Source organism: Rhea pennata, chromosome Z, assembly GCF_028389875.1.
Source record: "Rhea pennata isolate bPtePen1 chromosome Z, bPtePen1.pri, whole genome shotgun sequence".
NCBI lineage: Eukaryota > Metazoa > Chordata > Aves > Rheiformes > Rheidae > Rhea > Rhea pennata.
Genome location: NC_084702.1, coordinates 55,686,502 through 55,713,266, shown reverse-complemented (window position 1 = coordinate 55,713,266; position 26,765 = coordinate 55,686,502). Strand labels below are relative to the sequence as shown.

The following is a 26,765-nucleotide window of genomic DNA, read 5'->3' as shown; positions in this document are numbered from 1 at the left end:
CTGTATGAAAAGAAATGAGGCAGACTTTTGCTGTAACGAATAGCAGAGAAGTTTTAAGTAAGGGGATTGGTATGTCTCTTTTTGTATGTTGAATAAATTAAATCCATAATTCTTAATGGTGAACATAGGCATTGGTGTGAGACACCTTCCCCCCCCCCCCCATTCTGCTTTATTCCAACCAGGTTTGCCTTTGTCCAAGGATAGAAAAAAAACTCTTTGCACTATATGTTCAACTAGGCTTTTGTGGAAGAGACATTATACAAGATTATTTTCACTTAAACAGTTCCACAAACCTTTAACATTTTGGGGTTGCGTAGAGTAGTAGGATGCAGAGTCTGTCAGACTGAGCTGTACTGGGCCAATGCAGTTTATCTTCCAAATGACTTTTTTTAAATAAAAAGAAAAATCAAATAGCCTTTCTGAGGTCAGTGGGATGGCTTACAGGGGAAGGCTAGTTGAAAAATAAAGGCAGAATCTGACCCTAAGTAACTATGTGCTTGGCTGGCCTATATATCAGAAGTTGGCTATTAAACAGGAACACTAAGCTTGGGGTGGGGGGAAGGGAGGGAAACCCGCAAACTGGATTGTGTCCTAAGCCTAGCTTGTAGCTTTTCTTTGACATCTAACAAAAACCTTATGAAATACTGTCTAGCAAAACTCTTGAAGTATTTTTTTTCTTTTTTTTTTCCTACCATCCTTTTAGTTATACTCCATTATTTGGAGAAGAAAATTGGAACCTCAAATCTGGAGAAACGGTTTTAATGAAGAAAAATCGTTCAGTGTCTTTTGCATTTGAAGAAAATCATCTGCACCTTGTAAATTATCTAACCTAGACATGAAGGAACGGGAAGAAAAAGCTATCTTCAGTGCTTCAGCACATAGTTTAAATATGAATGAATGAACTTATGATCTGGTCCTTGTGCTAGTAATTGTGTATTAATGCCAATATTAATCAGTCTTTCAGAGGAGAAAAGACAACTTCTCTGAGCTGTACAGCACACAACTCTTGATTTTCATGGACTCCACTGTTTGTGTGTGAAATTTGAAATGGTTGTCACTTCTCTTTGTGATGGTTTGAAGTGCCAGTACCAGCTGCAAGGGAAGCAGGCCAGGTCTGGAGCAGTGAGATGTTGCTGTGAATGAAGATGCAGCGGTATTTCTGCAGAACTCTGCTTAATCGAGTGAGCTTGACTGTGGGCAATGCCTACAGCAGCCTTTAGATGCCTGTGTTGTATTGTTCTGTGTGCAGTGAGTAACCTGATTGATAAGGAACAACACAGTGGTGAAATGTTTTTGCAACAGTGGAGAACAAAACGGATGTCCTCCAAATGCTTATTGTTTCTTTTCCTCCCTGTATTTATAAGTAATTCAGACTGTCCCATTCTTGTTATGTTACTTGTTGTAGATATAGTTATTTATTGTTCAGTGCTTGCATGCTGAAACAATGCCTGCAATTGTCTTCATGTGATTGGGGCTTGTGTGAATTGTTGTACGTTTTGCACGTTTTGTGATCGCTGACTTGCTCTGCTGCACAAAGAAAGAAAAGTGAGTAACAGTTGGAGGTGGGAGGGAGGGGTGACTTCCCAGTCGGAAATGGAAGGATTACAAGGCAGGATCTTAAATTACACACATACTAACTAAAGGAAGAAGCCATGGAGGTCACTTTCTCAGGCCACCAGCTCCCCAGGTTGCATGTTGTGCATCTTGTAGATGGTGTCCCCACTACATTTCATTTGCTGGTCATGCCTTTGAATTCCTAGTCTGGAAATAGCCCAAATCACTTACAACTCTCTCTTTGTGCAGCTTCCTGATTGCAACACAAATACTGTGGAATAGCTTCTGGATACCAAGCCCAGATGAAGTCATTGTCCAAAGTTATTTATTTATTTATTGGGTTAAAGGGCAGGGTACTTACAGTATAGCCACATTGACCTAAATGAGTAGAGTATGGCTGATTCAAGAATAAAACCAGAACATTTAAGACAGGTTAGTGATGAAGTTTTAAAAGGGAAAAAAAGTGGAACAACAATTTTGCACTGACTGAGTGCTCATCACTCTTTCAGAAGGGCAGCTGAGTGGGGAGATGTCAAAGATCCAAGCACTCTAGTAAAATGAGGATAGAAAATTAATTTCAGAACTCTTAACCTTAAATAGTCCTCAAACTCTGCTGCCTCTTATTTTCCATAGCCAGGTATGTCTTTAAACATTTGGGTGCTCAGTAGTGCCAGACTTAATTTTATAAACAAATTTCTTTATTTTTATCAGTCTAGTCTTGAGATAGGTGTGAAGCTACTCTTTTTTCCTCTGGATTTCAGAAGCTTATGTTTCACAGATGCCTTCTTTGCCAGATTCTGTTATGAAGCATGTATTGTATTGTTTTTTTTTTTTGTTTTTTTTTCCTCGGTGTTTATAGAGCCCAATTTAACTGGTGCATTCAGTACCATGTTGGTGTATGCCAAAGTATAAGTAAAACGTTTGCATGGGTGCATGCAAAACAGAAATAGTCACATTGGTGATGCTTGCCTTTCTCTATGTGACAGTGATGTAGCTGTATTTGTGAAGACTTTATCATCTGAAAGTATTAACCCTGGTCAATGAAAATTTTCTTATACTGCCTTATGTTCGACTTGCTGTTTGGAGTAGATGGACCCTTACATTTCAGAAATAGAATATCTGAGAGAGCATTGCTTAATTATTAAAGTCAATGGCTTTTTAAGGGTAAGGCCCAGCTAGATGTGAACCGTTACAATTATAGTTCTTCTGGTTAAATTGGTCTGCTGAAAGAATAGTGGTTTTTGGGTTTTTTTTTTTTTTTTTTTTTTTTTTTTTAAGTGTTGAAACTCACAGCATTCTCCTCTGAATCGGCTCTTTTCTCTTATATGGCTTTTAAGCAACAGAAAAATACCTTAGAATAGATCTCTTTCTATAACCCTTTAGTTGCACAGGTTGTCCTGTTGAAATAAACAGGATTGAATTCTTGTTACTTTTGATCTTGTGGATCACTCCTGTGAATGCAAAGTGAGCCATAAAGTCAGACTTCCTGTGTTTTGCATGTTCTCTCCCCAGGCATAAGTCACTGCATGAGGTACAAGGAAGTGAAGAACCAGGTCCCAAGGGGACCCCTTGCTTGAATAAGGGCATGTTTTCTCCATCAAATTGATTAGACTCCTGACATGAAGCTGCACTGTGTCTATTTAGCTTACTGCACAATTCTGTTTTGTAGCACCATGAAACTTCTGAAAGTGGGATGAATTTTCTGCATCTATTTCCAAAGTTATGGTCTGCTTTCAAGTCCTCAGTTAATTCCCATATGTATGCTGAAGGAAGCTGAAGTCAGGGTAGGCCTCTGGCTCTGCGGGGAATATGCCGGGCTCTTGCTTTTTGAATTGATGTGGGAATCCTGGCTAGCTACTTGACCATTCCAGTCCTGCAAAACACCCCACACTTTGAAGCAAATGCAATTCACAGCGGAGTGCACACAAAAACCTTGGCATAAGATGAGAAGGTTCCTCTTATTTTGCAGGCTGGTTGCTGTAGAAACATATAACAAAGGACAGCCTTCCTCTTCTGGTATAATTGTGTAGCCCCTTTTCTCTAGGTCTGACACCTGTCTGAATAAGAGTGATTAGAGCAGAATAATGTTCTCTTTCCTGGCTGTTGAAGATGTGATTCACGTACTAAAAGAAACTGTACAAGTGAAGAAGTAAAATGTCTGTGTTATGTGTTTTTGTTTGCTACTCCATCTTAAGGTTTTGTAAAACTTGCAATTTTTTTTTCACAATGTGAAACTGAAGGTCAATAAATTATTAGAGATTTTCTCTTTGGATCATTTCTTTTAAAGGTTGTCTCTGTTCCTCCACTCCACTTCCCCCCGCAGAAATGTTTTAAATCCTTTATAAGGTCATTTTCCTGTTCTTTTTATTAAAAGACATCAACAATATGCAGTTCACTGCTTTAGTTTAAGCTTCTGCTTCAGTTGCACTTCCCTTCCCTTTGTTCTGTTCTACTGCTGTTACTATGATCTGTATCTCAAAGTTCAGTAGTTAAAACTGAGAGCCTCAAAACATTTAAGAACAGGAAATGCAAGTTTGTTGGTGTTTGCAGGACAGTCTAGTGCCTGATATGACTTGGAAGCAGGATTAGGTATCTCAAATCCTTCATAATTATTCTCAAGGAAAAAAAATGCTGGCTGTGTATTAAACATTCCAGTTGTTTTATATAATACATGCATATTGCCAAACTCCTTGATCTTTTAAGCTCATTTATGTTTTTTTATTTTGTTTTGAAATATATATATATATATATATATATATATATATATATATTTTAATTGGCTCTGGCCTTAGGATGTCCCTGACTGCTATCCACATCTAAAATCAAGTTACACAGTGGCATTTGTTTAAAATTTGTATAACCTGGTAGCCCAGTTGCCCAAGTCTGCTTAATATTGGCCTGTTGTCCTGCCTTGAAAAGACTGTTCCACAGATGTCAGCCCATCACTTTGGAGCAAAGAAATAGGCATTTCTTTGCTTGGGTTGTCTCACTGCCTACCATCTCATCCCTTTGCCTATACAGTTCTGAAGAAGGAAGTAAAAGCAAGAAGTCTTAGGAGGGGTCTGCAAGTCACAGCACAGTGCAGTGAAGATATCCATGCTTCAGTTGCCATCACTAGTTTGTACAGCACAGCTTCTGGCGCTGAGTGCACAGCGTTCTGAGCCTGGCCCTGGAAATGAATTTGTAGTGCTTATTTAGCAGAGATAAGAGAAAGGTAAGGTAATAGCAGGAGGGAGTATTGCTTCCTGCAAGAATGAACTTTTCTAAAATCTCCTTTCTACCTGTTTTAAAATTCCTGTTGCTTCCCTTGAGAAGCTACAGGCTTCTTCAGGATAATTATCTCCCCAAAAGAGTAAGAGTCACAATATTAAGTGACTTAATTGACTAACCACTGCTCAATTACCTTATATTTGAGGTAGTTGCAATCAGTCTTGGATTGGGGTGGAATGCTTATTTTAGAGAGTTTTGAAATATGAAAGAAATTGGTAGAAATCAGCATTCTAACAGTAGGGAAAGGTTAAGTCAGTTACAGTGCTCACTGAAAACTTTGCTTAACAATAACCTGGGTCTTACTGAATTTGCATTTTACCAGGACCTAGAATGCTTATAGCAGCACCAAGCATGAATAGACTGCTGTAGCCTAACTTGCTGGTGTCATTTTAGGGTACCACTGGAGGACTTCTATGGATTCAGACTACCCTTTCCTGGCCTTGAATGCAGAAGGCTTCTTGTACTGGAGGTCTGATATGTATGGTGAGAATTTAAAATAGATAATTTACATATAAATTTAAAATAGATAGCTGATAACCTGTAAAATAGACTCCTCCAAGGCATTGGCACTATTAATGCTAAGTATGAATACTAAATGCTTTGAATGAGTAGAAAGGAGTCAGTTCATTAGCGCTGAGTAAGGCTCCATCCAGCATACCTGAGTGATCAGCCCTGACCTGAGAAAGTCCTAAAGGCTTTGTCTATGCTAGTAATTTGAACATGCCTGGGAACATTCTCTGGTACTGAGGCCAGCTGGCATGAAGCAGCCAACATCTCTTTGAGCAATCCCTCCTCCCTGCAAGACAGGGTGGCTGCATGTGAGCTGTTTGGGGTGGCCACTGGAATGCTCTGACTCCTGCACAGGAACTCTTTGGAGGAGTGCAAGTTTGCACGGCCAAAAACATGCCAGGGACCGTTCAAACAATTTAGCAGAACAGAAAATTGTGTTCACTGGCCTGGGAACGTTCCTGAGCATAGTTTAATTTGTTGCTGTAGTTGTAGCCAGGATGTCCAAGTAGCATCATATTTAAGTCCTGGATAACTGGGCAGAAGCTGTCTGACATAGCATTAGTGACTTCAAATGCTGCTGAAGGTGGAGGAAAGAATGCTGTCTTGGAGTCACCAGGACCTTGATAAATGGAAAAGATGAGTTCTGAAGGGGTAGAGAGATACTGCTTCCGGTGCTATGACATGAACCTTTAAAAGTACTGAGAGAAGACAACTACGCATGTGTATATGAATAGCTTGTGCACCTGAAGGTAAGAGATGGAAGGATGCTTAGGGCTTTGCAACAGCAGGTGTAGTATTTTAATCTTCTGGTTTAGATAAAAAACAAAATGCAGAGAAACTTTGTCGTGAAAAGACAGGTTAAGCGTCCATGTGAGTATCAATACATGTATCTTTGACCAGCAAATTCTGAGGAGCAGAATGAGGCAAGCTAAGGCTCTTTCATCGTGAAGGATCACTAGTCCCCAGCTTAACTGGCCTAGCATTCGTTCTGGCACTTAAACTTCTAAAACCTGTAAAATTTACTCCTCTGCTTAGTATTTTAAGGCTGAGATCTGGAATCATAATCTGGCCTATCATATTTGTGTGTGCAGATGAAGCATACAGAAACATGCACAGCTATCACACAAAAATGTGCAATTTATTCAGATCTTTACATTTATGTATAGGTGTGGCATGAAGTAAAACTAAATTTCCCTCAGTGGTTAACATATGCACATGCACAACAGGACCAACTGTTCTGTATTTGTCTTTGATAACAGTCTGTGAATTTTGAAGTATCAGTATTTGTTAAAAATAGTATGTTTAAATATGAGAGTCAATCTTAAGACTGAAAATGTACGTAAAACGTGACTGTGAATTAAAATGCGTGGTCAAATAAATTACAGATCTTTTTCATAATAGTCTACGTTCTGGCTTGACATTGGTCTGACAGTCTCAGGAAAACAAGTTGGACAATGTGTCCTTTTGTGTTTGTGTCTAGTTACCCTAGAAACCATAATCTTTATCTCTGAAGCAATGGGGAGCTGTGAAGGAGGAAAAGCAACTGGAATTTCTGCAAAGACCCCTCCTAATCCTGCTTCTATGTTATCAGATATTTAGTAAATTATTTCACATGTGTGATGGATGAAATTCATTAGGTATTTTCTAATCACTGTGTGCAATTTGCGGGTCATATCCAGTGCTTTGATTTAGAACTGAAGTTTGTGATTGACTGTTACTCATTTCAGTGAAACAGATATTGAAATAAGCCCAACTCACAAATACAACCTGTAAGATTTAATGTATCTCCAGTTTCTTCTGTTAGATTTCAATGCATCTTGACACATTTCATCACAACAGTTTCATGAAGGAGTAACAAATATTTAGTCCCAGAACAAGGCAGGGAAGCTGATGCATGCTAGATTTTTCAAAGCATGCAACGAGAGTCATTGTAGCAGAGCTTCCCTGGATATTTTCAGCGCCTTATCATAGAGCCACAGTATGTATTATGCCAGTGAATGATATTTCATTTTTTTCTGTAAGACTGTGAAAACCCCCCTTTTTTATTCGCATGGTTAATTGACTTGAGAAGCACTTAAACTGCTTACAGAGTTTATGTCTACCAGGATTAGCAGAAATAGAGGGGACTTGTCACAAGGTAAACATAAAAAGGCTGGGATTTTGTATAGTGGTCTCATGTAGGAAACAACAGTTTTTTCAGGGAAATGGTTGCTGTTTAGCTAAAGAAGGAAGTAGACAGATTTGGATACCTATTGGTAGTTTTACATACAATCAAAATGTTACAATGCTCTATAGCATTCCTTAAAATTTTGGCAGATACTGAGCAAAAGAAAGAAAGATGCAGGTCTGATTTTTTTTTCTTAAAGTGATAGATTTTCTTTTCAGTTCAAAAATATAACTATCTCAAAAATATTTTAGAGCAATTTAAAGTCTTGGGATCACTGTAAAGTGACTCATGCAACTCAAATTTTCTTCTAGGATGAATTGTTGGCTGGAATGGCCTGGATCAAAGTACTCAAACTGACTGAGGGGAGAAAAGTTTAGTGAGTGGATTGATAAAAGTGTCCCCGAGCACACAGAATAGTGCTCCAGCTCCCATTTACACACAGACTTGGTCTTTATTTTCTTTCATTTCTGTCTTTGCGCTTCCAGCCTGTTCCTGCATAGACTTCTGCCCAAGCTTGTCCAGTGAGTAGGGAAGAGCAGCAAACCTAGAAAAAACAGGGAAGAAGAAAAGTAACATAGATGAAAAGCAAACTGTGCTGAAGTCATCAGTGCTTGTGGTACAAGGTGGCCCTAATATTGCCCATGGGAGACATGCCTTATCTGCAGCCCCTCATTGCCAGTGCTGCCCATTCACCTTGACCAGCAGCAGGGTGTGTGTAGATCAAAATATATAAAAAGTGAGGCTGGGACAGTGTGATACCCCAGCTCTTTCCTAAGAGCTCTGTTGCCTGTGGTGAAAGCTAGGACAGTGATCTCATCCAGGCAGGACAAAATAAGGGAGAGGGAAGCTGTGTCCTCCATGCTGCTCTGCTGAGCACAACTTGGGTTCACAGGTAAATTGCTTTTGATGTGTTCACTTGCATATTTCCATTGAATTTGGTCCAGAGGTTATATATCCCATGGCCTGATAACCCTGCAGAGGATCAGCCTTTTGTGTCACTCTACCCATTTGGAAGAGCATTAGCCCCATTTTCTTATGCCTCACAGCTATTAGCTGTTTATATTTGGCACAGACATGTATCTAGCTGTTTCTGGTTAACTTGCAAACCCTGAAAATACCCATGTCATAAGGTAAGATCTGATGCATAGTGTTTTGTTGGCTTTAAAAAGGTTAGTCATCAGTGCTGATATACTTCTATTTAGCTGAAACATGCCTTTCATCTTTGCTCCTGAATACAAAGTTCTAGAACGGTTTGATGCATATGCTCGTGCTAAACGTTTCAACAAACACCTCACTGTACTTTCAGCCTTGAAACATACTCTGTGTTTGGAGGATAAATATTGGAATTTATTTTCTATCTTGTATTTTCAGCACATAGGCTAGAGTTGATAGAAACAGCTCCCTTCTCCCTGTCCCCCAACACAAATGAAATTGTCACTGTTTTAGTAACAGAGTAAGTAAGTCTTTTTGGCACCAAAATGGTTATGGCAAATTATTGTTCTACTCACTGATACCTCTTACCACTCACTTAATTGTTTTTTCCCATGTATCTTTCCTTACATGGTGAATTTTTCAGATATCTTTTTGCATATCTCCTTGTGATGGATGTTTGGTTTACTTAATTTACTCTATATAAGAATATTTAAATAAAAAGACATAAGAACAATTTCTAACTTAGTTGAAATAGCAAAAAAGATTCCTTTTTAATATCTAAAATAAAGATTTTTTTCTATTTTTTTTGAGCTTTTCTAGTTAATAATTCTTGAAGTCGTAGCCTATAAAACACATTTAGTTTCTTCCTTCCATCTCAGATGTAGCCTATTCCCTACAAGCATGTCTCTGTGTGTTTAACTTTACACAGCCTTAGTACTCCTATTGAATTCAGTGGATTAATTCAGAGTACATAATGTTAGCATTTGTGAGTTGCCTGATTGAGGCTCATATTAATGTGAAGTAATTTCATGATGTAGCAACACAGGGTGCTGATATTAAGAGTTAAGATGCCGAAACTGTTTAATTCTACTGAGGGCATCAAAAAGATTGCTCCTGTGAAAAATAGAGATTACCTTCTCCTGAGGGCACATGAATTGCAATAGATAGAGAACAAATATGACAGCTTGGAAAATCCCAATTTAATAATAATGTCAAGAATATAGATAACATAATTTTAATAGTTTTAGATTGTTATCTTTAGAATTTATTTAGAATTCTCTACTAGTTATGCGGTACTAGTTTTTATGATGTATACAATGCAAAAATGTAAATATGCATTCACTAAAATTTCCCCTGTCTAAACAGTGATGTGTGCATTAAAAATAAACATACAAAATATTTTCCAGAAGGTTGCCAAAATATAGTGGCAGAAAGGGAATGCCTTTACTTTTCCTTCCCTGAGTCCCTGATGCCAGCTACTTACTGATTCAGAGAGCTCAGTCTGAGAGTTCATAATACTTACAAAGAATTAGATCCAAAAGTCTTAAATTTATTTCAGTCTATTCTGATGATTAGTTAGTAATCTCTCATTAGTATTAGTGATTCTGTGATGCTGTTGAATACTAGCAGATGCTTCTGCTGTAGATGTGCTCAGAGAGAACACATCTCTCATAAGTAGTGTGCACTGTCAGAACTGAGTTTGTCTTGAGATCAGGTTTACGGTCTAGGGCTATGGTCAGGTTTGGGCAGACAATTTTTCCTCTAGTTCTGCATGCTACATGGATTTATTATATTATGAAATATGTCTAAGCAGCTGCAAGAAACCCTGCAACTGGAAGCTGTGGCATAACTAACTTGCCTGAGAAATTTTTCTTTGAAAGCTTTCCTGGATATGAAAGAGTTCCCTTGAAATCATCTAAATTGAATACTGCCTCTCCAAGAGCAGACTGTGAACACTCTCAGAGTTATCCAGTCTACCACAACTCAGGGAAACACTCTACATGCAGGTCATTTACCATCTAAACCTGCATCAACAAACTGAAGATTTTTTGATATAATCCTTCTTTTATTAACATCTCGTTAGTTCTACAACAAAGAGTTTTTCTACATATGAAGATAGGCTGAAAATGAGTGGATATCCAGCATTTTTATAAGAAAGTGTCATAGCATCATGGAATGACAGAATGGTTGAGGTTGGAAGGGACCTGTGGAGATCATCTAGTCCAACCTCCCTGTTCAAGCAGGGTCACCTAGAGCAGGTTACTTCATTGATCATATCTCCAAGGTCAGAGATGCTATGATGTCTCTGGGCAACCTGTTTCAGTGTTAGATCACCCTTACAGTAAAAAAGAAAAAAAGAATCTGATTTTTAAGTGGTATTTCTTGTATTGTGCCCATTGCCTCTTGTCCTGTCGCTGAATACCACTGAAAAGTGTTTGTCTCTGTCTTCTCTACGCCTTCCATCAGGTTATTGACTATATCTTTCCCATTCATCTTTATTTAAAAATTGATCTAAGTAGCCAAGATTTGGCACTAATTTGAAATGAGAATGATGTATGCTAAAATAGCTGCTCACATTAGACTCTCTTTTTTGGGACATGCAGATTTTATTGAATTACAAGCTCTGTGTAATGTATCTTGTCATGTATTGTCACCCACCAAAATTGGGTGAAATGGGTCCTGAATTCGGGTTCTGAATGTATTAACTAAGTATATGGACTTCAGAGATATAGTCTGATTCTCCTCCAATTAAAATGTGTTTTCAGAATGTAATAAAATAAAGATCAATTGTTTTATGACCAGGCGTAAACCTAAAAATCAATGTTATTTTATGGATGGGCTATATCTTTCTATCAACAAGGCAGATAATGCAATATCTTTTTTTCTTAAGTTGGGCTGGCAAATACATTGACACGTGAAGAGCTTTAGAACAAAAATGACAGTCCTCTTCTGCCATTAGCTAAGATCTTGATTCTGTATCTTTTTGGTAATATAGTACTCCCAAAGAAATTGGTAGGAAGTTAGTGTGTGAACCAGACTTAGTGTGCATAGACTTATAGTCAATAAAGTATAAAACTTGCTAATGCTGTGTTGTTGTGGCACTGATATATTGCAGGCAGCAAGAATGCAGTCGTTAACAGTTTATAAAATGATGATATGAGAGACTCTGTTAGGGAGCAGAAGGATACCAGCAGGTAAGTAAATATTGTATTGTGGTTGACATAGAGAGTAGAAGATGTGGCTTATTCAACAACCCAGTGTATGGAGATAAAATGCAAATCACCAAGGAAGGCATCAGCCCTTATGCAAATAACGCTTTCAGACCTAAACCTTCCTCTTGTGTTTCAGGCCTCCATAGCTCCTATTTGGAGTCTCTTGCAAAAAAAATAGATGTTCACTGAAGTGTGGGAAAGCAGATACCTGGACTAAGTAGGAGCCTTCTTCTGGGGAAACTACAATGATGGTGCTGTTGGGATTTTTAAGACTTGGAAGCTTGGTTTTATTTAACTGGATAATTGTAATCAAATCAAGATCAAATACCTTATGTTTCATTGAGGATCTAGAAGTGCTGTTCAGCTTCTATATATTCTTAGCTAAATCATCAAACCAAAGCTACAAAAACAATTTGATATGAAGGCAGGACAGTAAGATGGGTAATCGCTGGCATACTGGTAAATTTGAAAGTAAGTTAGTTAATCCATATTATAGAGAGAACCGTATTACAGAGAGAAATTGTTGTTTGTGTATGATCTTGACTGTATTACTAGCGCTTGACCATATTACTTGTGCTTGACCGTGTGGTCTTGACCGTATTACTAGCTTGATCATATTACTAGCACTGAGTGAATACTTCCAATAATACTCTTGCAAAAAAATCATTGAGGAAAAAAAAAGTGGGATTGGGATTTGCTTTAACTGTGGCCATTTTCCACAAATATTCTCTCAAGCAGATCTGAAGGGGGTAAGGAGATACTCGGAACAGGAAAATTTTCTAGGGAATAGCCTTTGCAGATTCAAGTCTCGGATCTATGTATTTGTTCTCCTCTTCCATAAACTGTAGCCACAGCTTTCCACTTTGGGGATTTTTCCTCGGTTTTCAAAAATAATTGTTTTCCTTTAAAGAGTTGAATGCTGTTTCTTCCAGATATTCACCATTTCACAAACATGCTTAACAATAATCTTAGATATACACTTTTTTCTCTTTCAGTTAAAAAACACGTTCATAGTGATATAGACAGTAGCTACAAAATATTTAATCAACTGTAGACAGCTGCTAGGAGTGTCTGATGAGTGAACATCCATCCCACTTTGCTCTGATCATACACAGTTTCTGTGCATATTTCCCACAGCGTGTATTTTGTTCAAATGCTTGCGTGAGGTTTTGAAGAAGTGGAATCTCAATACTTGTAATGGAGTAACCTCCAACTTGCTGGAGATGTTGAATTTAATATTTAAGTTAATTTTTAAATTGATCTATATTCACTTGAGAAACTTTAAAAGCTCTCATTCTGCTATTCCTCCTCATAATATTGTTGAATTAAAATCAACAGGAGTATCAGTACATGTTCTACGAGAGTCTAACATTACACAAACCCATGTTCTGTGGCCAGGACTGGCTACTGACTGCATAGCCAGTGAGATTCAAGCTCTAACTGTAATGTTAAAAATCTTATAATATAAATCTGGCAAAATCAAGTGGAACTTTTCATTGTGATTGTGAAGACTGAAAGAGTGGGAGCAACTGATTGTTCCTATCATGTAATCTCTAAAGGACAAGAGGTAGCTCTTTCCCATCTGGAGGCAACCATAAATAATTTAATTTAATCAAATTATCTTGTTTGTATTGTACTACTGCCTTTATACTGTAGTTGTTGATAATGTTACAGAAAACACATCCCAGCTATTTTTGCCCTATATTTCTAGGGAGGTGGAGTCACCTGGGAAACACCAAACAATGGCTGAGTATGTCTGAAAACTGAAGTAGACTTTAAGAGACCCACCCCAAGGATATATAAGTAGTTAGTGGGCAGCTGACATAAAAGGTTATAGTAAAACATGCACAAACAAATAACAGCCCAAAGAAGCCTTCTCCTTTCATCTGTTTCTCTATGTTGAAGAGGCAGTTTTCTGGAGTAGCTTTCATGAATATCCACCTCTTGTCAAGAGAGACTATTTTTCTTTAGGTAATGCCTCATATCTGCTTTCTCTAAATGCTCAAGACATGCTTGAATAAGCTCATGTTTTATGTGTGGTTCATGACAAAGTATTGACTAGTTAGTACTGCCTGACTGTACCTGCTGTTGTCTAGGAGAAATTTGGTAATATATGACTGCTGCTGCAAAACATCCCCCACGAGTGTACAAGGGATGCTCTGCAGCCTCTTCATGCCCTTCCCTGTGAGTGGCGGAAGGGTGAAGTTACATTAATTTTTGATTGTTTTGGCCACCAGAAGTTGACAGGGAACAGTGATGTGCTCAGAAAGGAAGGCAGGACTTTGTTAAGCACCACGGGAAAATGCACCTTTTGGAAGAATTTAGGGGAAAAGCAAAAAGGGTGCTTGTTTACCAGAGCAGAAGAAAAGGGACAAGAAGTAATGGAATGAGGAAAGGTTATGAAAGGTGGCCTTCTCACTGTCTTTCACCTGATGTTGAGCATGGAATAATTTACACAGAAGAAACTGCCTCCTGTAAGGGAGCTGCGTGGCATAGTACTTGGCCAAATTTAACCACTGCAGGGTTTGCCTTTTGCAGGATGTGAGCAGTTTTTCATCAGTGGATTGCAACAGATCATTACTGTAGGAAAGTGTGCAACAGAGAGGTAAAACTCAATCACATTACAAGAACAGAACCTGCTAATCAATCAATAATAAACATAAATCATGAATATTTGGGAGAATGCTAATTGGTCCTGGCAAACAGTATGCCAAGACGTGTTGTAACTGCTAAACACTACAGATTAATGGTTTGATTTACTGGCAGATGTGTGGACCATGGGTTCTCGTTGTGGGAAAAGGTCTTGCTGTCAGTCCTTCTTCCCACTGGGGAGAAGTGACGACAGCTGAAGATTTACTTGTCTGTCACACTTCCCAGCTATGGATGAGAAGGGAGTCCAAAGGGAGGATTAAATAAGCTTAATGACTGAAAGGAGATCTATAGGGAGGGCTGAGGAGACTGAATTAGGGCTTTCTAAAAGCTAACCTTGCTGGTGGAGATAGAGACTTCCTAACGGACAGGACCGTGCAGAGGCCAGGGAGACTTGCAGGCATGAGGAGACAGACAGGAGATGATGTCTGCTGGAATAATGAATGACTATGATGTGGCAGGAGCTCTGGCAAGGCAGAGGGCCCTATGAAGACCAGGAGTATAGTTTTGTGCTGAACTCACAGGAGTCTGAATGCAACTAGCATATAGCCCACCACCATACAAGCTGCCTTTATTTTGTGGAGTTGCTTTTATGCAGCCCCTATTACAAAACACTCAGCAATATTAAAGTGCATGAACAAAAAGCAGCTGAGAGATTCAGATACACATTGCAAGTGATTAAGATGCTTTTGTATCAGATTTTATCCTGAATTCATGACTATCTGCAAAGCTATGATAGTCAAAGCCTGCCATAATAAAGCTGCTTTGTAGTATCTGACTCTTGTAGTAGCAAGGTATTTTGTCAACTTGTTGAATACTGTAGTGGCTGCATTGGAGCCTACATTACTTCTCCAGCATGCTCCACAAGAAAACTAAGATTGCTGGAGCAGGAGACAGCCTTCTTGTGGGACAGGAGAAATGAAGTCGGGGGAAATAAGTAGGAAATGGTTTTTCAGAAAATAATGAAATTAACTTCCTGTGAATCAAAGAGCCATTAAGCTGCTTTTACACTTTTGTTTCTTTAACTGTGCCTTCTCTAAAGCAAACATAGCAGCTTGTGTGTGTATGTAGATATATAAATACAGGTGTATACCTACAACCCCCCCCCATACACAGTATGAGCGCTTAGTGTACTTCTAGAATTCACTTCACTTTATGCTGATAAAGATGTAGACAGAACAGACATGCATGGGAACTGAGTAAATCTTTCTGAGACTTGTTGTGAGATAAGGAAATATTATCAAATTAAATACTCTATTGTGCAGTAAACTATTGCAAATCTCCAAAGTCCTGCATTATGAGGAAGGATGCTGGGGAATCTTTTTAACAATAAACTGGAGAGAATGGGCAAGTCGCTGCAATATATTGTGGCTAGACCTGAACTTTTCCAGCCTGTGGCCTGAGCTGACTGAAAGTTGTATGGCAGTAGATAACATGGCACTAATGCTGAGGAATTAAGCCTTGCAGAGGATCAGAGTATATTAGCTGAAGTGCTAGCAGCTTGCACTTGGACTGTACTAGCCTTTGCATGGTGCTGTTTGCTGGCTTGGGGCAGGAAGAAGCTTCACTTCTGTCTGACTGAAGGACATCCAGCTGATACTCCAGCACTGAATCTGCGAGAACTTAGCATTAATTGATCAGATATAGTAGCAAAAGGTTTCTTTTAAGATCTTGTCTCTGGAAAGTCTGATTTGTAGCTTAATGTTAGGATCTATAAGTGGCGCAAATACGTTTCTCTGACATATCTATATGGTATCCTTTGAAGTGCTGTCAGTGTTCATTCTGACAGCAGGTCCATGAGGGGAGGCTCTATGCTATGGTTTGACAAAGAGAGACAGAGTCTTGCATATGCAAGACAATTTTATTCTGCAATTACTTCGGTACAAGAAGTACTATAACTACATCAGCTGAAATTTGCACCTTGTCTTATTATTTTAAGACAAGGTGCAAATAACTAGGGGTCACAAAGGAAGCTTGCAGCATAGGGTGGAACCAAAGCCCTAAATAGCACCTAGACTGCCAGACCATCCTTACTCTGAAAATTAATGACTTCAGTGGCTAGAATGAAACATAGGAAAATCTGTTTAAGGTGAAATAATTTTGACATCAAAAGATACTATACTTTTTTTTTTCCTTGATTGGTCTGATAGTTACAAAGTTGGGGTACTATTACTATCGTGGTAATCTCTCCTCTCCCTCTTCCCCCTTCTTTCATCCAGTACATTCCTAGATATTTGAACTCTCCTACCACATCCGTAACAGAGTGATCTTCCACACAGCCTGCTCATGAGAGAACACAGGCACATTGGCACCTCAGCCCATCATCAACACCAGGTGTGGTGCACAGGTCTCTGGTAGTCAGTTGTTCTTGTGAAGCCATTAAGAAACATGCAGTTTCTTTCTCACCCTCAGCTGTATCAAAGAAACAATACATCTCAAAACACAGAAATACATGAGGTAGCAGGTAAATATAAATCTTTGCTTTTGATTAGAGCCTAACTAATAATTTCAGCCCTGCATTCTCAGTTCTTTTATTTTAATATCGGTTCTGAAACAGCTTAGGAATCAATCTTTAATTAACTAATAAACAAATTCTCTTGCCATTGAGAGGGAGACTTAAAAGATCCCTCTAATTACTGGAACGAAATCTAAGTTTGATTCCAAATACTAGTTTGCTTCTTGTTTAAGGTATGATTTTATTCAGTGAAGTGAGGTGCTGGTAAAGTGTTACAAAAAGCTTTCATTTGCCTCCTCCTTCCATCTCAGCTGAAATTAGTGTTATGTAAAGGGAGGACTTCTTTAAATCCATATATGCTATTAGCTCTACTGCTTGAACTGGACAGATAGGTGAAATTGGAGTCATATGAGAGCTCATGAAATTTAAAGAAGTCTTCTTTTCATGGCTGATTTCTCCTTGTTTTGTGATTAATACTTTGCAGTTTGTCTTTAGAGTTCAACTATATAAACCAGAATTGGACCAAGAACACTGTTATATTAAATGGATGCTGTGGGTCATTGTTTATAAATAGTTCCAAAAACTTCCTCGTAACTAAACATTTTTCTAGGACTCTAGATAGAGAGTTGCTTGTCTTGACTTCCAAGTTAGCACTGAAGGATATCTTCGCATTGCTATTTTCCTCCCGTGTTTTGCCCCCCCCCCCCCCCCCCGGTATGTAAAATTATGTTAATCCTACTTCTCTCAATGCCCCTCCTTTTTGGAACCATCTGGTTTAAATTTTGCTTACCTGCTTAGTGTAAAACAAGTCCTCTCTGCCTGACTGCATAAGGAAGTCACAAGTCATTAACAGCTTATGTTAAAATACCTAGTGGGAATATGCAGTCTGCCTACACTGATATGTTTTCCTAAGGTGGGGAAAATTATATCAAATGCAGCAAACTAAGAATGATGATTAAATTGGGAAGATATCTCTAGGACTTTGCCTGTACCAGAAATCATTTATAGTTGTCTAGAAAAGGTCCAAATTGGTGCAAAATACTTCCATTTGAAACACCAGTTCCTCTCTAATAGCAGCTACCTTGGTTTGAGTTACTTGCTCTCAAAGTCAGAAGCTGTTATTAGAACAGGTTTGACCAGTTACTGCAATTCAGGCAACAGTTTAAATAGTTATATACTAACACTGCTGGAGGAACCCATATGAACATACTCCCATTGCTCTAGTTACCACCACAATCCACTAAGATGAACCTGTATCTCTGTTTCAAGAGTTACTGAGCAGCACTGAGGCCTGGGGTTGATCCAATTACTGTGTTAGCAACATTACTGCCCAGATCTCAACCCTATAAGCATGAGATTGAGAAGAGCTAAGAGGCAAATGTTTAACTGACACAGCTGTGGAAGAACATGATGAGGGCTTGTGGCCCTTTGTTTAGGGGAATGCTCGCTCTCTCTGTGCTTCAGGGTACATCTCAGCCAGCTCTGCTTTTAGATGTGCTATGAAAACAACTAGTAAATAAGGAGTGATGGAGGAGAAGACTTTCAGCCCTTGGTAACTGCCGAATTATGAAAGGAAAAGAGGATCAATGGATGTTGTGGGACAGGAAAGGAACGAGGGGCCAGAGAAACTGTGGAATGGGAAGAAGATACGTGCATTCAGTAGTATATGGTAGAGAACAATACAGGCTTTTGCTATTGTGATAGGTTATTTGTTATTGTTGGGTGCTGTGAAATTCAAACCATCTTATTCATTCTCTCTGTGTCATAGCTTCAACTGTTAATGTTTGATATTAGGTAGAAATGTTTCCTTCAGGTAACTTATTCTGTAGCAGTCCTTATCATTTCCTTAACCTTCCTCTTGAGCAAGTGGCTCTGGTCACTGTCAGAGAGAGAACAAACCACATGAGTAATACTAGTGTGACGGGAGTTCCTTTTGTTATCGTGCTAGAAATTGTCATCATCAAAAGACAATATTAGCAGTATTTCCATCTTTTGCTGTATGTTGGCTTCTTCTTGATTCCATTATAATATGATAATAGATTAATTCATGCTGATTCTCTACTACTTTTCCTCTTTCACTTGTGTAAATAGGGTGCAGAATGCAGCCAGGTCAGAATGGTTATAGGTAGCTCTCTCTCTGCCCAGGTACAAGTGAATAAGTAAGGGTAAAACAGGAGAGATCCAGGCCTACTGGCTTCAGGTCACAGCTGGGTTTAATGGTTACAGTATCTGTAGCTATTCTTAAATGTAAGAAAAGTACAATATCATTTCTTTATTTTTTGTAATACCATATGTCTAGGTGTCCCATTCCATAGAATGACATCTTCTAAATCTCTGTTGTGTGCTAATGTTCCAGTGTGGAACAAAAGATGATTCCTAACTGCAAGGAAAATGTCTAGGATGAGAAACAAAAGACAAATGTTGTCAGATGTCAGAGTATAAGAAAATAGTTAAAAGATCAGATGGAGATGAGTGCTTCCAGGGTTATTAATATAGTTTATTTTGAGAATATCATAAAAACAGTTACCCCTATGCCTGCTTCTGTCTCATTAATGTATTGGCTGCTAATAGCTTTTAAACATAAACTTCTTATGGCAAAAAATATAAAGAATTCCTCAGCTCTTTGAATCTTTTAAATAATTGCAGCTATTTCCATTTAAGAAATTTGCTCTTGCTCAGCCCTATCCTGGTAGTCACCAGGCTGGCTAGATAAGCGATGAGTCTTTCATGTGTATAATACACTTGTGGCCTGAAGCAAAAGAGTTGCACAGTGATGTCAGGAGAACCACGCTAAAACAAACATCCACTTCTGATCTCATTTCTTGAAGGCTTCCATTTGTGTGTGAAATATTCAAAGTCCAGTTGAAAGCTGGGAAACTTCTTCAGACAGTGGCTTTTTCTTTTCTTTTCCTAAAAGAAGATTACAAGGATCATCACTTGAAGAGACAAGGCCCTGCTTCTTCTCTCATTTTCATCAGCCTGAATCATGACTAATTCTGCTGACTTGAAGGATTTAGTCACTGGAGGGAAGAGTCTGTGAAAAGTGAAAAGGTGTTCAGAAAGCTGTGGCAGCATTTTGGTGCTGATTAGCACTATTAAATGCTAGCAATCTGCTGTTACCAGCAAATGACTTTCTGGAATTAGTGAGGATGCTTTGAGCACAGCACAATCAAGAGTTCGCTTGCAACATGGCCAGGCTTTTCAAGGGATATTTGATAAAATTTATACCTGCCTCTTTCCCTGCTTGTACCGTACTGCCTTTTGAAAATTCACTTCTATTCTGTTTTACTCACATGTTCCGAAAGCATTGATCTTTATAGTGAAGTTTAACATTTCATTTCCTATCTTACTTCCATCCTGTCAAATACAGTTTCAAATAACTGGAGCCACTTGTCTTTCATGATCAAAGTGATACAGAGACTTGTGTTCTCAAGCTTTCTTGGCAGCATGTCAAGAACAGCCCCTTCTTGTGTGTAATATGTAATAATCTGATTTGCTGTATGGACTGTATTTGTTTGAAGAGAGGGTAACTGCATAGATTTTAGGGAGCTTGCAAGAGATACAGTTTAAGGAATATAAGGAAAACAAATCAGATCCAGAGAGACAGCCTCGCTACTGGGAAACAACATAGATTCATAGATTGTAAGGTCAGATAAGACCTTTATGATCTTCTATTTGACTGACTATATAATTCAGGCCATAGAATGTCATTCAGTAATTCCTGCTGTGAAGAGAATTACTTTGGCCCTTCATGAGCTTTCCAGATTAGTGATAGTTACCTAGTAATTTATTTAAATTCAATAGCAATCAAATGAAATGCAGAGTAAATTTACCAGTCATTTTCCTGATTTCATATGCTATGGGGTCAGTGACCTGCAAACTCCTTTATGATCCCTGTGTTGTGAGAAGAACTCTAGGGCTGAAGTCATGGTGCCCTCTGAGTCTCAAGAAAATCTACAGGTCAATAACCTTTTATTTCTGACCTTTTAACTGGCTCTAGTGGGCCATGAAGACCTAAATGCCAGCTCTTTCAGATTCCTGGGAAGCTTCAAGCCTCTTGAATCTAATTCTCTGTGAGAGTTTTGCTCTCATATATTCAGGTCACTGATATTGCAAAAGCAACTCGCAGCCATGTGTGAGGGGAAAGCTTTGGGGCATTGAGTGTTATGCAGCTAGTGCTACATGATGAATTCAGGGCTGTCATGTAACTCAGGAATTACACTTCTCCCCAGAAGTAACTCACAGCTGTGACTCACCTAACTACGGCTTTCCAGGGAGAAGACAGTGCGGCAGATTCCTCATTTGTTTTATCTGCATGAGGCCAATGAATCCGTCAGTCACACAGGAGCTTCTCTCCCACTCTGCTGTGTACTCCATAATAAACTCTACTACTTGCTTTTTAGTCTTTCTCTCTTTCCCCTTCTTTCTAAGAAAGTGTTATCTAATTATACTAAAATCAACTGGCTATTCTCCTGTTACATCAATTTCTATCCTACAGGCTTCCAAAATTTTTATATGACAAACTCATGCTAACTTTGAGGGAAGCAGGTTGAAACTCTAATTGCTTCAACTCCACCTTTGTGTAGCTGCTTTACCCCTGCAGAGAAAGCCTACGTGAAAGAATAAACATTATCCTTTTCTGGCCAAGGATATCAAAGGACAACCCTCTTTTTTAAAGAAAAATGTCTTGAAATCACATAGGAGCAGTGCTTTAAGATCTCCTCCACTATACGCTTGAGTATGCTCAGGTGGACCCACAAGTACTTTTTAAGAAGCCTGCAAAGCAGTAGTGTTGATGAAGAGGAAATGGAGTAATACAGTGTTATGACTGTTATTTCAGAGTAGATCGGCCTTGGCCTACACTCTTTTGCTGGCTGGTCTGAAAGTCCTCTTTCTCTTTCAGTACAAGCAAGCATGTGAAAGGTACTGTGTTGTCAGCCTTGTATCCATGAGGACTTTCCGTGAATTCAAGTGAAATTCATACATTTAAAAGTTGACACCCGCCTCATTTTTGTACTTTAAGTAAGTGGATACATCTGTTGATCTGAGCTGTGGGAAATCAGAGAAAGTTATTATTTTCATTGCCTAGGCAGGCTGTGGAATCTCTGTCACTGTTTTCAAGAACAGGTTAGACGAACATCTGCCAGGAACGGTTTAGGTAGAGTTGAGCCTGCCTTGGGGCAGGGGGGTGGATGAGATGACCCCTTGCAGTCCCTTTCAGCCCTATTTTGTTCAATTCTCTAATTCTCTATGGGAATGCAGGCAATCTCCAGTCTGTGCAGAGCAGTTCGTGTATTCAGCATGGCAGAAAAGCCTGAGTTCCATGAGCACCTGACAGCTGTATGTGTTTTGATGCACTATGAAACTCTGTTCCCAATACTGCTCTACCACAAGGATCATTCAGTGTGACTACTGTCTTCAGTGCAGTTGTTCCTGATGGCTTATAAATGAAAAGGAAGACAACTTTCCTGGAGCTGTAAAGAGCCTTGGATCAGAATGATGATTTTACATTCTGTGACATTGCCTGTTGTGGTTATTCAAGGATTTTCTGGTCATGAGTTTCAAGCAGAACAATTTCTAGGGTCACAGTTTTGGGTTCTGGGTCACTGGAGAATGTAGTAGAGGAATTAATTGATCTTTTCAGGTTTGGCCATTTAGGTCACTGAAAATCAGTTAGTTTCTAAGGACTGTTTCAGGGCCATGGGATCCCAACGCATCTATGGCCCTTTTATGACAATCCATAAAGCCTGTCACAAAGGCTGGAGAAGTCTCAGATATGGCAGCTTTGCACTGTCTTTCCTTCCTATTCTGAACCAAGGACAAGAGAGGAAAGGTTGGAAGCTTGGCCTGGGCAGCAGTCTCTCTATTTCTGACCAGTTAGGGTTGCAGTTCTTGAGCCAGCTCCAGGACTGGAGGACGAAAGGAGAGTTACCATCTTTATCCATCCTCTCTGTATGGGTGCACAGAGCATCACATTTAATTCCCATGAGGAACAAGTCTGTTTTGTTTTCAGTGTAATCTCAAGGGTTGGATCTTGGGAACACTCTTGAAGCAAGGTGGATCCCTTCAAGGGAGACACATAGGTATCTAAGTAGGATAATAACTAAATATCATTTGTTTTTGAACTTTAATACAGTATGATTTTGAAATGATTTTTTTAATGCAGATAGGTATATCTTATGGCCAAGTCTGATGGTTATGCAGAGAAAGTCTAAACTAAAGCCTGCTGAAATCTCTAGCAATCTTTTCGTGGGTTTTGGTGAGATGCCAGAAACATTGCTGCCTGAGACAGACTGTTGCTATAAAACCAAGATTTAACATCAAGACTTACACATCCAGTCAATGAGACTTTATATACATGACAAGCTAAATGGGTATTGGCAGAGTGTAAGGATAAACTTTCTCAGAGAAAGTTCTTGCTAAGGGTGGGTTGGAACATCTTCCTGTCATGCAAATGTTTTAGTTGTAAAATGCTGATTTGTTGAAAAGAAAACTTTCTTGGGAAATCTGTCGGCTTCTTTGAAGTTATGACTAGGAAAGGCTTCTCACATGATGAGTAGGACTTTGAGGACAAGGGAAAGTGGGAACAATTAAATGAGGTAGAACATAAATCTGATTCTGCTAGATCAGACCAAAGATCTTATTTTGTACCAATGGCTGGGACCAGATGCCCATGGAAATAATTTAAGAATATGCATATGGTGATGCTTTTCTTTACATACTCTGTATTGAAAGGTGACAGGAAGAGAGGGAAGTTGAGCAGCTAAGAAAGAAAGCACACTAAAGCCAGCCAGTAGCTCAGTGGTAAGGGCTTGCACTTGGAGAGCTGGAGACTGGGCTCTGATCAGGTTTAACAAAAATTGCAGTCTGGACACCCTGGGTGCATGCCCTGAAGAATGTCACTAGTGGTATATTTGTGCAGCTTTGGCCTTTTTTCAAACTTTTATTCTGATTTTAGAAGAAAACTTTCTAAAACCGTGAAGTTTGCCAGGAAGTAGAATTTGCGTGTTGTGGCCAGTCTGAATCTTGCTGCACCACTGATGTCACATGCTGTCTTGCAGTCGGTGTTATCCTTCCCACTCCGGTGGCAGGGTGCTTTGTATAGCAGTGCTGTCTCTACCATCTCTCCCTTTACTCTTCTCATCAGATCATCAGATAAGTTACTTCCTCATTGCTCTTGAGTGTGGTGGTGCCATATCAAAAAAGACTATTAGAGTCTTTGATACAAGGGTGGTGCAGCAGTGTGATCTACCTGGTTAGGAAAATAGTATCTTGTAATAGTGAGCAAGTGCTAAAACCAACATCTCTTACAGTCTTGGCAAATCAGTTTCATGGTTGTTTGATAAATGCGAACATATTAAGGCTGGGAAATTTGGAATTCTCTTCCAAGTTCTGTGGTGAGTATAATTCTCTGGCTATCTCCCCAATTAGGCACTGGTCCACCAAGCTGTCCATTTTCCGTCTCAGACTTCGGTCCATTCCCCACAAGGTCAGAGAAGACATCGGCCTCATGACATTTACTGAACATGACAAGAAATGGAAGATTTTGCAACATAGGATTTATGTGAAATAATAGCTATGTCATTTTATTGTGGTGGGCTAATTATCTGATAATTGGCTATGTACAACCTTCATTAACACTTCTGTGCTCCATTTTGTGTAACTCAAGGACACAACAAGAAAGCCATTATCTCTTGTTCCACCATACTCCCTTTTTTGTTTTTCTAACATGCACTAAAATCTGATGTGTATCAGTTTGGAGTGCAAAACTGAAAAGTGATGTGTAGCTAATCATACAACAGTATGGATCAATATGTCTTTGGTTTCTAGCTGGCTTTAGAATGGCACCTTGACACACAGTATCAATAGGCCTATAGTTAATGATTTGTAGTTCCCAAATGCATATTTTTTGTCTAGTGTCAAATACTACAGTAAAAAAATTGTAAAGGGAAAGGTTACAGTCAAAGGTATCCTTGACATGTTTCTGCACGTGTTTCTCCTCTTGATAAAATACTTCATTTACCCAGGAGACTTCTCCTTTACTCCAGAAATGGAATACTCAGGTTTAACTTAAAGTGACAAGCAAAGTGTAATGAGGAAAACACAGGCTCACCAATACAAAGAAAGCCATGAGAAATGCATGCTCTTGCATGAGAGATCTTATTTGTGATATACATGTTCGCACTGTATGGATGACCTGCCAAAGCATTGCAGGGCTGGAGGGAGCAGGAGGATTTGAAACAGAATCAGGAGAGCTGATGCCTGGGCCTGGCACTTTGGCAGTTTAATATGACCAGGTTAGGAATTTAACCTCAAGTTAAGTCCCACAAATTATATTTGCGAAACTGGGTCCAAATGAGAGTTGGAATAAAATACACATGAAAAGGGGTGATGTGGAGTAGGCAAAAAGGAAATTACTTGTTTAGTTCTCTGAGTCTTTGTTCCTGTCCATTTGGTTGTGGTGGCTAAAGAGATTACTGACCCCACCTCTCCAGCTGCCTGCTTGCTGACAGGTCCCACTCTCTGGCTCCACATTTCACAGACATGCCTGCTAAGTTAAAGCACTGTCCACTTGGATTTTTATTGACAGCCAGTCTGTGTGCTCTCCTGCCTCTTCTGAAATGGTGACTTTTGAATGAGAGCTGCAGACAGTGGGTGTTTTAAACTCCCTCAGCCACTGCCACTAAAAACAGCAGGGAATGCAAGTAAAAGCTCTACATCTTCAGGCTGCCAAAACAAAGCTAACAGAGCTACCCCTTTTCTCAGCAAAAGAGTAATTAAAATGCTATCATTTTCCTCAGGAAAATTTTACTCATCAAAATTGGCAAAATGGATCTTTACAGAATTCCATAATTGTCTTATTCTCCTCAGGTAAATCTGAGAATTTCCAACCCAAATCTCTTACTCACAGATTTACTTATCCTGCAAAAATCACATTGTAGATTCACCAGAAGTGACTTGAAATGACAAACTATTGTTGTTCTTGTAAACATCCAGCATATTCCATAGTCTGCCCTTTCTTCCAAATCACCTGATATAGTTTAATATGTCACCCTGAAAAATGTATTTTTAGTGACAGCGATAGTACTTTGTCATTATCTGTGGAATGTGGGAAACACAGTGCTTAATCCTTTAGCCAGTGATTCTTTGTTACAAATTCTTCAAACATGTAACAATTTCCCATTATGTCATTCATACTAAGACAGATGTGAATGAGAGATAAGCCTTGGGGAAGAAGATAAAGTTGCAAAATGAACACCATTAAATGCACAGAGTAATCTATAAATGTTGCCTCTTATTCATAGTTTCTCTGATTTATAATAATGGATCTTATACATTAGATCCCATATTCTTAGGACATGAAGAATGAAAGAAATGAAAATGTCTTTTTTTTTTGCTGGTGACTTACTTTTTTTCAGTGAGTTTTGCTGCTGAGTGATACAAGTTTTCTTTGACATACTGCTCTAGTACTGTATTTGATTTCAGTTTCCCACTGAACAGTGCCAAGTGATATGTAATGCTTTAAGTTGTAGTATGATTTTCTCCAGCACTATCCTCATAACAATCACAAATCTTTTTTTCAGCTAGATGCTTAAAAATTATATGTATCCAGAGCACATATTTCAATCCCTTACCGGCCAAACTCTGGACAGGTAACCTTCTGCCCTTCGTGATCACTAACAAGAAAAAATCAAAGAACGTTGGTAAAAGCAGTTTCACCATGGGAACGCAATTTTGTTGTTTGTCGCAGACATACCCGGCTTGCTCCCAGTGAATTACCTTATTAGGCATCTGATCACATTTACCTCATTGAAATTGAAATCATCCTGTCTTCAAAATAGAAGCCTACTGCCTGGAGGAACTTGTCTTGTAGATTGCCAGACTTTTTGTTTGGTTTGTTCAGATTTGTTTGTGCACTGTTTTGGAGAAAGCTCAGATAACTCTTTAGTATTAAAAAGCGGCAGGAAAACTGCTGCATTTTGGAGAGGTCAGACTGGCGACAGCTGAAAAGGCT

At 39.0% G+C, this 26,765-nt stretch overlaps 1 protein-coding gene across 4 annotated transcripts in view; it reads left to right on the top strand.

The window, feature by feature from the left end:
* Positions 1 to 26,765, top strand: part of ENC1 (ectodermal-neural cortex 1) — a 53,854-nt gene that overhangs the window by 9,881 nt on the left and 17,208 nt on the right. For 3 of the 4 annotated variants that reach the window (XR_009961175.1, XR_009961174.1, XM_062599880.1), the window contains one exon: positions 704 to 3,938. The exons of the other annotated variant lie outside the window; for it this stretch is intronic. The gene's annotated coding sequence lies outside the window, so the exon portion shown is untranslated. Of the gene's footprint in view, positions 1 to 703; positions 3,939 to 26,765 lie in introns of those variants that run through there. 4 annotated transcript variants of the gene reach the window in all.